This window comes from Phyllobates terribilis, unplaced genomic scaffold (assembly GCF_046119375.1).
Source record: "Phyllobates terribilis strain yellow unplaced genomic scaffold, ASM4611937v1 Scaffold_3__8_contigs__length_932513732, whole genome shotgun sequence".
NCBI lineage: Eukaryota > Metazoa > Chordata > Amphibia > Anura > Dendrobatidae > Phyllobates > Phyllobates terribilis.
In genome coordinates this window covers 136403161-136415619 of record NW_027362763.1, presented here as the reverse complement: position 1 = coordinate 136415619, position 12459 = coordinate 136403161, and positions in this window count along the sequence as shown.

The following is a 12459-nucleotide window of genomic DNA, read 5'->3' as shown; positions in this document are numbered from 1 at the left end:
ATGTCCCATACAGCCCCAACATGCAGTTTGAGGACCCAAACACAGTATGAGGAACCCCACACACCATATGATGGCCCCCTTAGCCCTCCACTCAGTATAAGGGCCCCTACAGCCTCCAGCACAGTATAGGGACCACCACAAACCATTTCATAGCCCTGCAGTCCCCCCCACACACACTCTCTGAAGCCCCACTCTGCCGATGCAGAAAGTTGTATGTTCCCCAAAATGGTAAAAATAAACACTACAGCTCCTTCCACAAAAAACAAGCCTTCATACAACTCTATTGACCAAAAAATAACGGAAGGAGGAAAAATCGAAAGCAAAAAAGGGCCCACTGGGAGCCGCCACAGTTGGGCATAAATCTGTAGCTGGCACTTTGCTTGTGGCTTGAAATCTGCTCTGAGCTGAAGACTCAGTCCTCCACAGTTTCTGCCTCTGTGGCACACAGCCCTTTTATTTAAAAGGACTGTTTAGTTCTGAAAACACATTTTAATAGACCGGTTACCTGTTCAGGACTTTTATCTAATAGTCAAAGCTGAGAAAGGCCAGTTGCTTTGGAGGAACCAGCACCTCCATGCATTTCAAGTGGGTACAGTGTAATACTTTATTTCCCCTGTGGGGGTGGTGCAGGCAAAATGGACACTCGTTATAAAACTTCTTAAAAAATGTTTTTTTACTAGGGATCTCAGCAGCAGAACAACTTGTAATTGTCATATTATCTGGGACCCTTTTAATACAAAGGAGGTGGAAATCCCTTAAACCATTCCCTGGTGATTCCTGAAGATATAACTATATATTCCTGGATTTCAGTCTTCAATATAAATTGAGTTGATATAGAAAAAAAAATGATTAAGTCGTTCCATCTTCTGCTGCTCTATGAAATATTCACAAGTGCATGTATGAATTTATTGGCGTTTGCTCGGGCTCAGAGCTCACTCTGCACCAAATGACTCTGATACATTTCATTAAACATTTCTTGAATTTATGACTCACAAAACCGAGATATACAATGTTTGTGGATAACACCTGGAGCAGATTTGCATTCGTTTGGTTAAGAAGACGCTTTTTTATTATCTTTTTTATAGTTTTTTGCTGACCTTTTTTTTTTTTATTCGTTTAATTAACTCTGCAATTCATGATGCAGGCAGATTATGTTGATGCGACACTTTTAAAGTCATTTTTAGATATTTTTCTCATTTTATATGCAGTAACTGAATATAGTTATTTTTTTATTATGCAGATTGTAAATAAAAAAAATTCCTCTGTTGTGACTTATGTACATTGTTTTTACAGTTCCGGGTATTTATTACAAAACACCTTTAAATATAACTTTTAAAAATGTATATTTAATAAAACATTGTTTAAACGCTCTTTTATATAAAAAAAAAAGTGGAAAAATTTGTTCAGCTTTCTATGCTTTTTGTGTTGGTCCAGTATTAGAGATTTTTTTATTTACAACCTTTTATCCATACATCATTTTCACCTCTTTATCCAGAAAATCATGTGTGAGGTCAGACACTGATGTCGAGGTTCACAATCTCCTTCCTAATTCATCCCAAATATGTTGGGCAAGGTTGGGATCCGGGTTCTGTGCGGCCAGTCATGTTCTTTCAACCCTAATTCCCCCAACCATGCCTTTTTAGACCTTGCTTTGTGCCCTGGGCACAGTCATGGGGAACAGAAAAGAGCCTTTACCAAACTGTTCCTATAAAGTTGGAAGCTACAATTGTCCAAAATGTATTGGTAAGCATTAAGATTTCTCTTCCCTGGAATAAAGGAGCCAAAGCCGACCCTGAAAAACAACTCCATGGCATCATCCCTCCTCCACCAAACTTTACAGCCGGCACAATGCAGTCACACAGGTAACGTTCTCCTGGAATTTGCCAAACCCAGACCATCATATGCCAGATAGAGAAGTGTGACCCGTCACTTGACACAACACATTTCCTCTGCATCAGGATCCATTGGCCGCGGCTTTACACCACTACATCCAATACTTGGCATTGTGCTTTGGTGATGTAAGGCTCCATTTAGCTGCTTAGCCATGGAAATCAATGCCATGAAGCTCCCGGCGGGGGCGCAGGGTTTGTGCTAATGCTAATATCAGAGGAGGTTTGAACTTTGCAATTATGGAGTCAGCAGAGTGTTGGTGAATTTTATGCATTCTGCTTTTCAGCACTCGGTGACCCCGTTCTGTAACTTTACGTGGTATGCTACATCTATATAAAATAGAGGCCCTATCAGAATGCCAGTGTCTCATGGCATAAATAATAAAGAACTTGAGATTTTTTTTAAATCCTCAAAGGGGCAAACGTCTCTAATGCATTTGCAGTCTTGTGAGATTCTCAGATTCTAGCAACTTAAACCCTTTCTCATACTCACATACTGAATAGTAAAAAAGGGAATTTTAAGTACCATCCTCATATTTGCCCTTATAATGCCCAAAACTGGATGGAAACACCCACTTTTTTTGGAGGGATATACATAAACGTTGCCTTTTTCTTACCTGGACATTTGTCGTTATGGCTTCTGACAATTCCAGACATTGCTGGCAATTTTGGGACTGTTGCTAACTATGCTTTTTGTACCACGATCAATGCAGATTGTGGTGCTATCAAAGAGAAGGGGCTTTATTGGCCATCTCATAGTCAGTATTGTAATCACTTGGGCTGACATTTGATTCGATCAGCCTAGGGCCTAAAGTTAGCGAAACCCATAAGATACTGTAGCTGTCGACTAGTATTCATTCACTAAACAGTTACCTCTCTTGACCTCCTATACACATGAGAACTCGGTGGGCGAGCGTTCATGTGTCTTCCACAGGGAGTGAGGAGAAAACAAAAGGATCGTCTGTTGAAATTCTAATGGCCCCAGTCTTCTCTCCATCATGTGTCAGCCAAGGCCCACACACAACAGATGGTCGGTTGGTTCCATTGAAATCTGTATGCCCGACCAACTTTTACCTACTGTTCATGGTGGCCTTAGAGCTTCCTGCATGTGCGAGATAGGCCATACCTTAGGCATGTCCCAACAGACGTCTGAACATTTCACGTGTACAAGCTGTAATGCAACATCAAATATAGAAAGAAAAAAGATGAAAAGTAAAAAAAAAAAAAAAAAAAAACATTTGCTTAACAGCTGATTTTAAGTTTTTTTTTTCCAGTATTTGTGTCGGTGGTCTACTTCTCCAATATTTCAAAACAGGAAACATGACTTCCTCCCCCACACACACCTGGTAAAATGGCCAGCTGTTTTTCGTCTTATTTCGAAAGCTGTGGCCAGAGCCAATATAGAAACCTCGGAGCCGATGACACAGCCCCACGTTCCTGCGCGCCTCACTGCACATGGTATAATTAGACGGGTCATACATGAGCAGCGAAATCCAACCGCTAAATGTCACACCATCCACTTTATTTATCACCTAGGCCTTATGCTTACACATTCCTCATAGCTGAGATCTTTTTATATTCTGTAATTGCAGAAATTAATTGTGTATGCTCAACAATGGCTGAGACGCATCCAGATCTGGGTCTCGTAATTGTCCTTATTGTGAACAGATGAGGGATCTGTCAAGGCTTTGACGGCTGGAGATACATTGTGAGGATTGTCTTACAGAGCTCCCATGGAAACCCAGAACTTCTTAATTAATTGATTCCTCTTGACCTGTAGCTGGTTCTCATTTAGCTGCCATCAACAAGAGCTTCATTAGCACATGGAAATCCTTGTGCATCCATAAAATAATGGTGCCTACAACACATGGGTTGTCCCCTGTAATGGCTGTTCTAGACTGTTAATGAGGATTGCACACATTATGGAGATTTACTGATGAGATTTTTATATCCTGGAAGTGGTGTCTTACGGAATTCACATTTTTGTGTGGGAATCTGAGAAATTCACACTTGGATATTTTTTTTTTTTGAGTAGGGGCAAGGTAAGGTTTATGAAGAGAACTTTTGAAGTTTTCTGCACAAATTGTCACTAAATATACCCACTTAATTCAACAACGCATTATCAGAATTACTACATTCTGGATGCTTGCAGCTACCAGTAGGGGGAGCTAAGGAGCTTACTATACTATTTACTCACTAAATTGTGCTTTAGGGAGGGGTTGGTTCTTCTTAAGGAAACCAGCTAAATATAGACTCTTACTGGCAATACCCCATGGGAAAAATATGCACATTGGCTCTGTCCTGGAAGGAAAAAAAACTATTTCACTCGTGCCACCTTGTTAAGGTAGCCACCCTCCATGTTAGTGTCCAACACTTAAATGACTAGGAATAATAGCTGTTACAACTGTGTAGGAAACCAGTCCTATGTCCACTGGCCCTACCACTAGGCAGCACCGCACTTGCATTGCTGACAGATTTGAGTGATGCAGGCGCAGTCCTGTTTTACATTAGTCTGGAGTATCTATATCTTGCTGCAGGGTGCTGATTATCTCTTGTAATCAGCTCACTGCTGTAAGCTTTGGGCAGCGCCACTCCCTATTTAAACTTTCAGAAGCTAACTTAGAATTGCCAGTATGATGCGACCCTTGGGTCGTGGGGTACTCGGTAGCTGGGCCGGTCGGTGCCGGGGATGTCACGGTGGCAGTGACCCAATCCATGACCCAGGGCGGTCAATTAAAGGGAAAGTAAAAGGGAATAAAGTTTTTAGAGATAATGTTCATGACGCCACCTGTGGTATGCGGCTATATGGGGCCGCCGCTGCAGTGCAGATCCACTGGAGCTGATGGTGATGCAGCAGACTTGGTTCAGCTCTCCACAGGCAGAGCTTAACTCCAGGGCATTAGATGGTGATTTTATGAGGTAGATGTTGTTGGTGATGGCGCAGCAATTATTCAAAGACACAGTGGGGTGCAGTCTTCAGGTTTTACTCACAGTTCTTAAGTTCTCCAAGTTACAGTCACCCGTGTGCAACCGCCCAAGTCGTCCTGTGTCCTCCAGGGTAGTGATCAAGCAAACTCTCAGGTATTTCAGGAGCACTTGGACCCCATTCTATGTACCATTCCTGGTCGTCCCACTGAGCTGGCTCTCACTCTCCTGCCCTGTGCCTCACAATCAGTGTCCCAAGCCAGTGGCCTTGGGCCTTGTCGGGCCTTGTCCCCTGGACCCTATGTGGCCACCTTTTCAGTGATCTAATTGTGGGTTTTGGCTGCAACACCTTGAAAATGCTGCAGCCTCCGGTTGGCTAGCTGAGCCTGGTTGTTCTCCACTAGTTTGGAGTCGGTCCCCTTCTGCGGTCTGATCCCTCCACGTCAGTGTGAATTCGGACGCACGGGTGGCTTCCTGCACTCACCGTGCCCCTGGGATCCCTTCTGTCTCTGGAGCCTTTCCCACTGCTCCTCTCTCCTCTCCTCCTGGGCCTCTCTTACTAGGCCCGACTCCACTCTCTCCTTACTTGCTCTCCTGAGCGGAGCTCCTCCTGAGCTCCCACTCCCAGCTGTCTCTCCTCTGAACTGTCTGCTTCTAGATGGTTCCCCTTCTTCTTATACTCCTACTGTCTGAGCTCCACTGATCTACTTCCTCCACCCACCTCCTCTACCTAGTTCCACCCTCCAGCTAGGGACCAGGGACTGTGCTCTCCCTTAGGAGCAATCTCGCCCTTCCCTACTGAAGTGGAGTGTATTGGATGTGGATGTGTGGGTCCCGGGTAGTACTCCGTCCTTACCTGAGAGTGGGGTACCACACCTCTGAGTGAGATGCAGTACCTCTGTGGCTACTGGACCTGCAGGGGCGCCACACCAGTTATATTTAGTACCTACCTTAGAGTGTTGTTTTATCTATCCCTTGTATCTTTTATTTTCCCATTTTTTAGTTCCTGCCCTCAGTTTGTATTTTGATCACTCAACTATTTCTTGATTTTGTTTCTTACTTTGACCTTCTGGATTTGATCTGGCTTGATGACCCTTCTCTCTGATCTCTGGCCAACTGCCACTCCGTGGATGTAACCCATGAGGACCCTGCGTAAGTCCAGACCTCTGTATAGTAATTAAAGGGCATCTGTCAGTACGATGAACCCTACAAAACTGTCTATATGGGCATGAAAGTCATAGGGAGCTGAATCAATTTATTCCTTGAGATCTGCAATTCGATGATCGGTTCCTAATTCCCATGAATTTCTTGGGAACCATTAATCAGATTTCAGATCTCAATACAGTAGTGTTCAAAATAATAGCAGTCCAATATGACTAACCAGATTAATCACTGTTTTTGGTATACATTATATTACCATGTGTCAAACATTTTACCAGTTGGTGCAGTAGATTCTAAGAAAACCAACAGACTCCGCATTCATGATCAGCATGTTTTTGAGTCTGTGTATTTGAATAATTAATTGAAATCAAAATAATAGCAGTGTGGAGTCAAATTAGTGAGGTCAATCATTCTGTGAAGAAATAGGTGTGAATCAGGTGGCCCTTATTTAAGGGTGAAGTCAGCACATGTTGTACATGCATTTCTCCTTTAAAGCCTGAGAAATATGGGTCGTTCGAGACATTGTTCAGAAGAACAGCGTACTTTGACTAAAACATTGATTGGAGAGGGTAAAACTTATAAAGAAGTGGAGACAATGATAGGCTGTTCAGCTAAAATGATATCCAATGCTTTAAAATGGAAAGAAAAACCAGAGAGATGTGGAAGAAAACGGAAAACTAGCATTCGAATGGATCAAAGAATAGCCAGAATGGCAAAGGCTCAGCCAATGATTAGCTCCAGGATGATCAAAGACAGTCTCAAGTTACCTGTGAGTACTGTGACAGTTAGAAGACGCCTGTGTGAAGCTAATCTCTTAGCAAGAAGTCCCCGCAAAGTCCCATTGTTAAAAAAAAAGACATGTACTGAAGCGGATACAATTTGCCAAAGAACACATCAACTGGCCTAAAGAGAAATTGAGAAACATTTTGTGGGCTGATGAAAGTAAAATTGTTCTTTTTGGGTCCAAGGTCCACAGACAGTTCGTCAGACGACCCCCAGACTCTGCATTCAAGCCATAGTACAGTATACTCTGAAGACAGTGAAGCATGGTGGTGTAAGCATCATGATATGGGCATGTTTCTCTTACTATGGTGCCGGACCTATTTATCGCATACCAGGGATCATGGAATAGTTTGCATATATTAAAACTAGCTATTGAGCCCGTTCTATGCCCTGGTGGCGAGCATTTTTATTGGTCTCCCATACTGGTATGTGCTGTCCCCATCTTGGTATTTGTGCTGTCCCCATCCTGGTATTTGTGCTGCCCCCATCTTGGTATTTGTACTCCCCAATTCTGTTCCCCCATCCTGTTATGTGCTGCCCTCATCCCTATCCTGGTATGCATGGCACCCCTCACCACCAATCCTGGTATGCATGGCATCCCTCACCACTAATCCTGGTATGCATGGCACCCCTCATCCCTATCCTGGTATGCAATGCACGCCTCATCCCTATCCTGGTATGCATGGCACCCCTCACTCCCAATCCTGGTATGCATGGCACCCCTCACCCCCAATCCTGGTATGCATGGCACCCCTCATCCCCAATCCTGGTATGCATGGCTCCCTCACACCCAATCATGGAATGCATGGTACCCCATCCCTCATCCCTATCCTGGTATGCATGGTACCCCCCATCTCCAATCCTGGTATGCATGGCACCCCTCATCCCCAATCCTGGTATGCATGGCACCCCTCACCCCCAATCCTGGTATGCATGGCACCCCTCATCCCCAATCCTAGCATGCATGGTACCCCTCATCCCCCAATCCTGGTATGCATGGTACCCCATCCCTCATCCCTATCCTAGTATGCATGGTACTCCTCATCCTGGTATGCATGGTACCCCCCATCCCCAATCCTGGTATGCATGGCACCCCTCATCCCCAATCCTGGTATGCATGGCACCCCTCATCCCCAATCCTGGTATGCATGGCACCCCTCACCCCCAATCCTGGTATGCATGGCACCCCTCATCCCCAATCCTGGCATGCATGGTACCCCTCATCCCCCAATCCTGGTATGCATGGTAGTCCTCACCCCCAATCCTGGTATGTATGGTACCCCTCATCCCCCAATCCTAGTATGTGTGGCCCCCTCATCCCCAATCCTGGTCTGTGTGGCCCCCTCATCCCCAAATCCTGGTCTGTGTGGGCCCCCTCATCCCCCAATCCTGGTATGTGTGACTCCCTTACCCCGCATTCCTGGTATGTGTGACCCCCTCATCCCACAATTCTGGTATGTGTGGCCCACTCATCCCTTTCACGCTGCACACATACAAAAAAAAACACTTATACTCATTTTTTTTCACTGTGCTCCAGTGCTGCTGTGTCCTGTTCTGCCAGAGGCCGGGGAGGAGTGTGGCACCGGAGTACACGCGTACCCATACAGTGCTGTCCGGCGCTATTTTGCAGAATACACACTGCAAATGTGTCTTCAGTAAAATGGCGCCGGATAGTTTATGTGCATGCACCGATTCCGACGGCGCATTTATCTCCCGGCCACCGGCCCAAAGACAAAGCGCTGTCTCCTGGATAGATGAGTAGTTAGGCGTCCGGAGATCGCGGTATGCGTTCAGTGCTTACGCATACCGCGATCTCCGGGGCCACAATCCTCATCCCAAACTCCTCATTTAGGATGTGGTTGCGTTCCTCTGTGGGGTCCAGACTGCCTAGGTGCATTGCGCTTGCACAGGCTATAGAGGCTTCAGACAGAGGGACGCTTGTATGATTATATTAAAGATACTTGAAGAGGTCATGTTGTCTTAAGCTGAAGAGGATATACCCTTGAAATGGGTGTTTCAACAAGACCACGACCCTAAACACACCAGTAAACAAACAAAATCCTGGTTGCAGTCCAACAAAATTGAGGTTATGGAGTGGCCAGCCCATTCTCCGGACCTTAATCCGATACATTTGTGGGGTGACATCAAAAATGTCGTTTCTGAGGCAAAGCCAACAAATACCAAAAAATTGTGGGATGTAGTCAAAGCATCCTGAGCTAGACTAACAGGTGACAGGTACCAGAAGTTGGTTGACTCTATGCAACATAGATGTGAAGCGGTTCTAAACAACTGTGGGTATACAGCTAAATATTAGGCTAGTGATTCACAGGGAATGCTAGAACATCCCAATGTTCATTTTTTGTTATTTTCTGTAAAGTAGTTCAAAATTATATACATTTCTCTTCATGTTTTGAATTAGAAAAACAGTGCACAATGTTCCCAATGCATGGAAATAAAAACTAATATAAAGATTTTGTGCTTAATTCATGTTTTTGAACACACTGCTATTATTTTGAACACTACTGTACCTATATTAAATTGAGTTAGAAAGATTCATTTTCTTCCAGGATAGAACTAATTTGCATACAGTGGACTCTATAATAAAATTATGACTTCTTATATATTCAGATGTTAAATTCTACAGTTATGTAATATTTGTAGGTGGACATTTCTTTTAAACACAATGTAACTAGCCTCTGATTTTCAGTGCGTGTCTAATGGTATAAGAATTTTATTTCAGGTTGTCCATTTTCCTGGGCTGACAACCTACATTATCATTTAACTACATCAGTATTATATAAATAAGAACAAAGTGTGATTTTTAAGATTTATTACCAGCGCCATAACTCAGTATGAGAAGAGTGCAGATAAAAGCCTACTTTTCTCCCAGAGTATTTTCCACTGCATGAGCTTCTGCTTGCTCCAGTGAACACATCGGTGAAACATTTTAAATAATTTGTGAGCGCTAACAGCATACAGCATCTAATTGCCAAAATATTATAATCCCAACAGTACTCCAGCACATAGTCTGAAATGCCAGAATGGAAGAACTCATTTAGTAAATGTTTCATGCTGCTACTGGAAACGCAATTCTGAGGTTTTGTATCTCGATGTGCCTGGAATTCCAAATCCTGATATTTTATTTCTATAGGAAAATAACAAAGTGTGGCACAATGCAGATACTAGTAAAACAAGGCAAAAAACGAGGCCGTGGTGGTCAAAGTTCAGACCTAAAACTATATTACATTTAACTGTTGAAGGACCCAGACATTTTTGGTGTTTGCGCTTTTGCTTTCTCCTCCCCTTTTTATTGCATTTTTCCATCGACCTAGACTTATGAGGGCTGTTTTTTATTCCGGGATGAGTTTAGTTTTTGAATGGCATGATCCATTTCATCATATAATGTACTGAAAAATGGGAAAAAACTTTAAGTAGGGTAAAATTGTGAAAAAATTGTTTTTCTTTTTCTTTTTATGACGTTCATTCATCAGTTAATAATATTATTGGGCAGCACAGAACTACTGCAATAATACTAAACTTGCAAGGATTTTTTAAAATATTTTAATTAAAAAAATTGTGACTTTTTGTCACCATTTCTTAATATTTTTCTGTTTTTGGAGCTGGGTGAGAGCTTGTTTTTGGCATGCTAAGCTGATGTTTTTATTGATACAATTTTGGGGTACATGAGAAATTTTTATCACTTTTTTGTACATTTTTGGGGGACGTATGGCAACCCAAAAAATTGGCAATGCTGGAGTTTTGAGTTTACTTCCTTTTGTACGTTTTCAATATGGTTTAAATAATTTTCTAATTTGGTAGATTGGACTCTTTAGGACCCAATGATGCCAAATATGCTTATTAAAAGAATAATTTCTTTATTTTTCTAATAAGGGTGATTTAAATCTTTATATATTTTTTTAAACATTTTTATTAGTTTTTACTTCATTTTTTGGTCCCCTTAGGCTTAGAGGATCTGAACCTGTAATCATTTGATCGCTTGTTCTATACACTGCCATACTACAGTATAGCCGTAAATGGTAAAATCGCGATTCTTCTATGAAGCTCAGTCTGTGGCTGTGCTTCACATGAGGGGGAAGTTTAGCAGGCTCCCATGTAAACCCATCAACTCCCCATGATCTCATTGCATCGGTAATGACATGATTTCAATTTCAGTATCAATGATTGCCAACAGCATTCACATGGTTAAATTGTAGCTATAGGAGCTCACTATAATTAAAGGGAACCTGTCATCTGATTCGCGCATCATGCAACCATTCAGCAAGGCACCTAGGTGTAGCAGAGCTAGACTCGTCGTGGGACAAATGGATTATCTTCTCTTCTGAAAGGTGTGAAATATGGTGTTTTTTTATTTTTTGTCTTTCACAGGGGACATGAGCTTCAGTGGATTATCTTCGAGTAGGACTGGTGAAGAATATGGGTGCTTATTATTTTTCCTTTTTCCATAATAAATGGGTAAAAGAGAGACAGGGAGTATTTATTTCAATAAAGGAGTCAGTGTCATTATTTCAAATAAAGAACTTGAATCTGGGCGTTTTTTTATTTACAATATGACTATAGGGTTAGTAATTGGGGCATCTTATAGACGCCTCCCCATTACTAACCCCTGGGCTTGATGTCAGCTGCCATTACAAAGCTGATATCAACCCCAACCCTATTACCCCACTTGACCATGCACCAGGGCAAGTGGGAAGAGCGGAGGCTAAGCATTAAAATTGGCGCCCCTTCCTAGCCCATTAATGTCAGCCCACAGCTGTCTGCCTAGTCTTTGCTGGTTAATAATTATGGGGGGGACCTCATGTTATATTTTGGGGGGATCTCCCATTTTAATAACCAGTAAAGGCTAAGTATACAGCTGTGAGCTGATATTAATAGCCTGGGAAGCTCCTTGGGTATTACCCCATTCCCAGGCTATAAACATCAGCCCACAGCTGTCAGCTTTCCCTCAGCTGGTTAATAAAAATTATGTGGTACACCATGACATTTTTTTTCATTAATTTATTTATTACTGAAATACATGTACAGTAAGCTATACATGCAAAGCACTGATTATATATCTCACATATTTCTATCTATCTGTTTTTAAGAATATTTAAAACAATCTTTAAATGACATAGAGTATTTCTGTAAAAGCTCATGTTAAAATCGCATTGCAATTGGATCGCATGTCGTATGTCTCAGCCGTCCTTGTTTACCAGGGTCCAGGTGTAGCTGCTGCTACTGATCACCCTAACCTAAAAAAATGACAGTCAATACGTTATATAGAGGACCAGTTCTGGTACGGCCGGATACACACTAGCATATCACATTTGATGCGATTTCATCAGAGCTGTAAAAAATAATTCTATTGAGAACACAAGCATAGGATTAAATTGGTACGAATGCAATCCGATTTTTAATCAGATTGCATTCGTCCAATTTAATCTCAAGTGAGAGCGAGCCCTAACACAAACATTAGATAACTAGATCGCTACAGACAACTGCAAAGTGTAAGCTACTACCTAAAGGGAACCTGTCTGCAACATTTTCTGTAGTGCAGGATAAGGCAACGTACAATAATTGCAACAATACCAGTTACACTGTTGTGAAATTCATCTTTGTATCCATATGCAAATTAGACTGCAAGTGCACAGGGGGTGGTATTGATACAAGTGCTGTCCATGGTTGCCCTTCACTTCTCCTC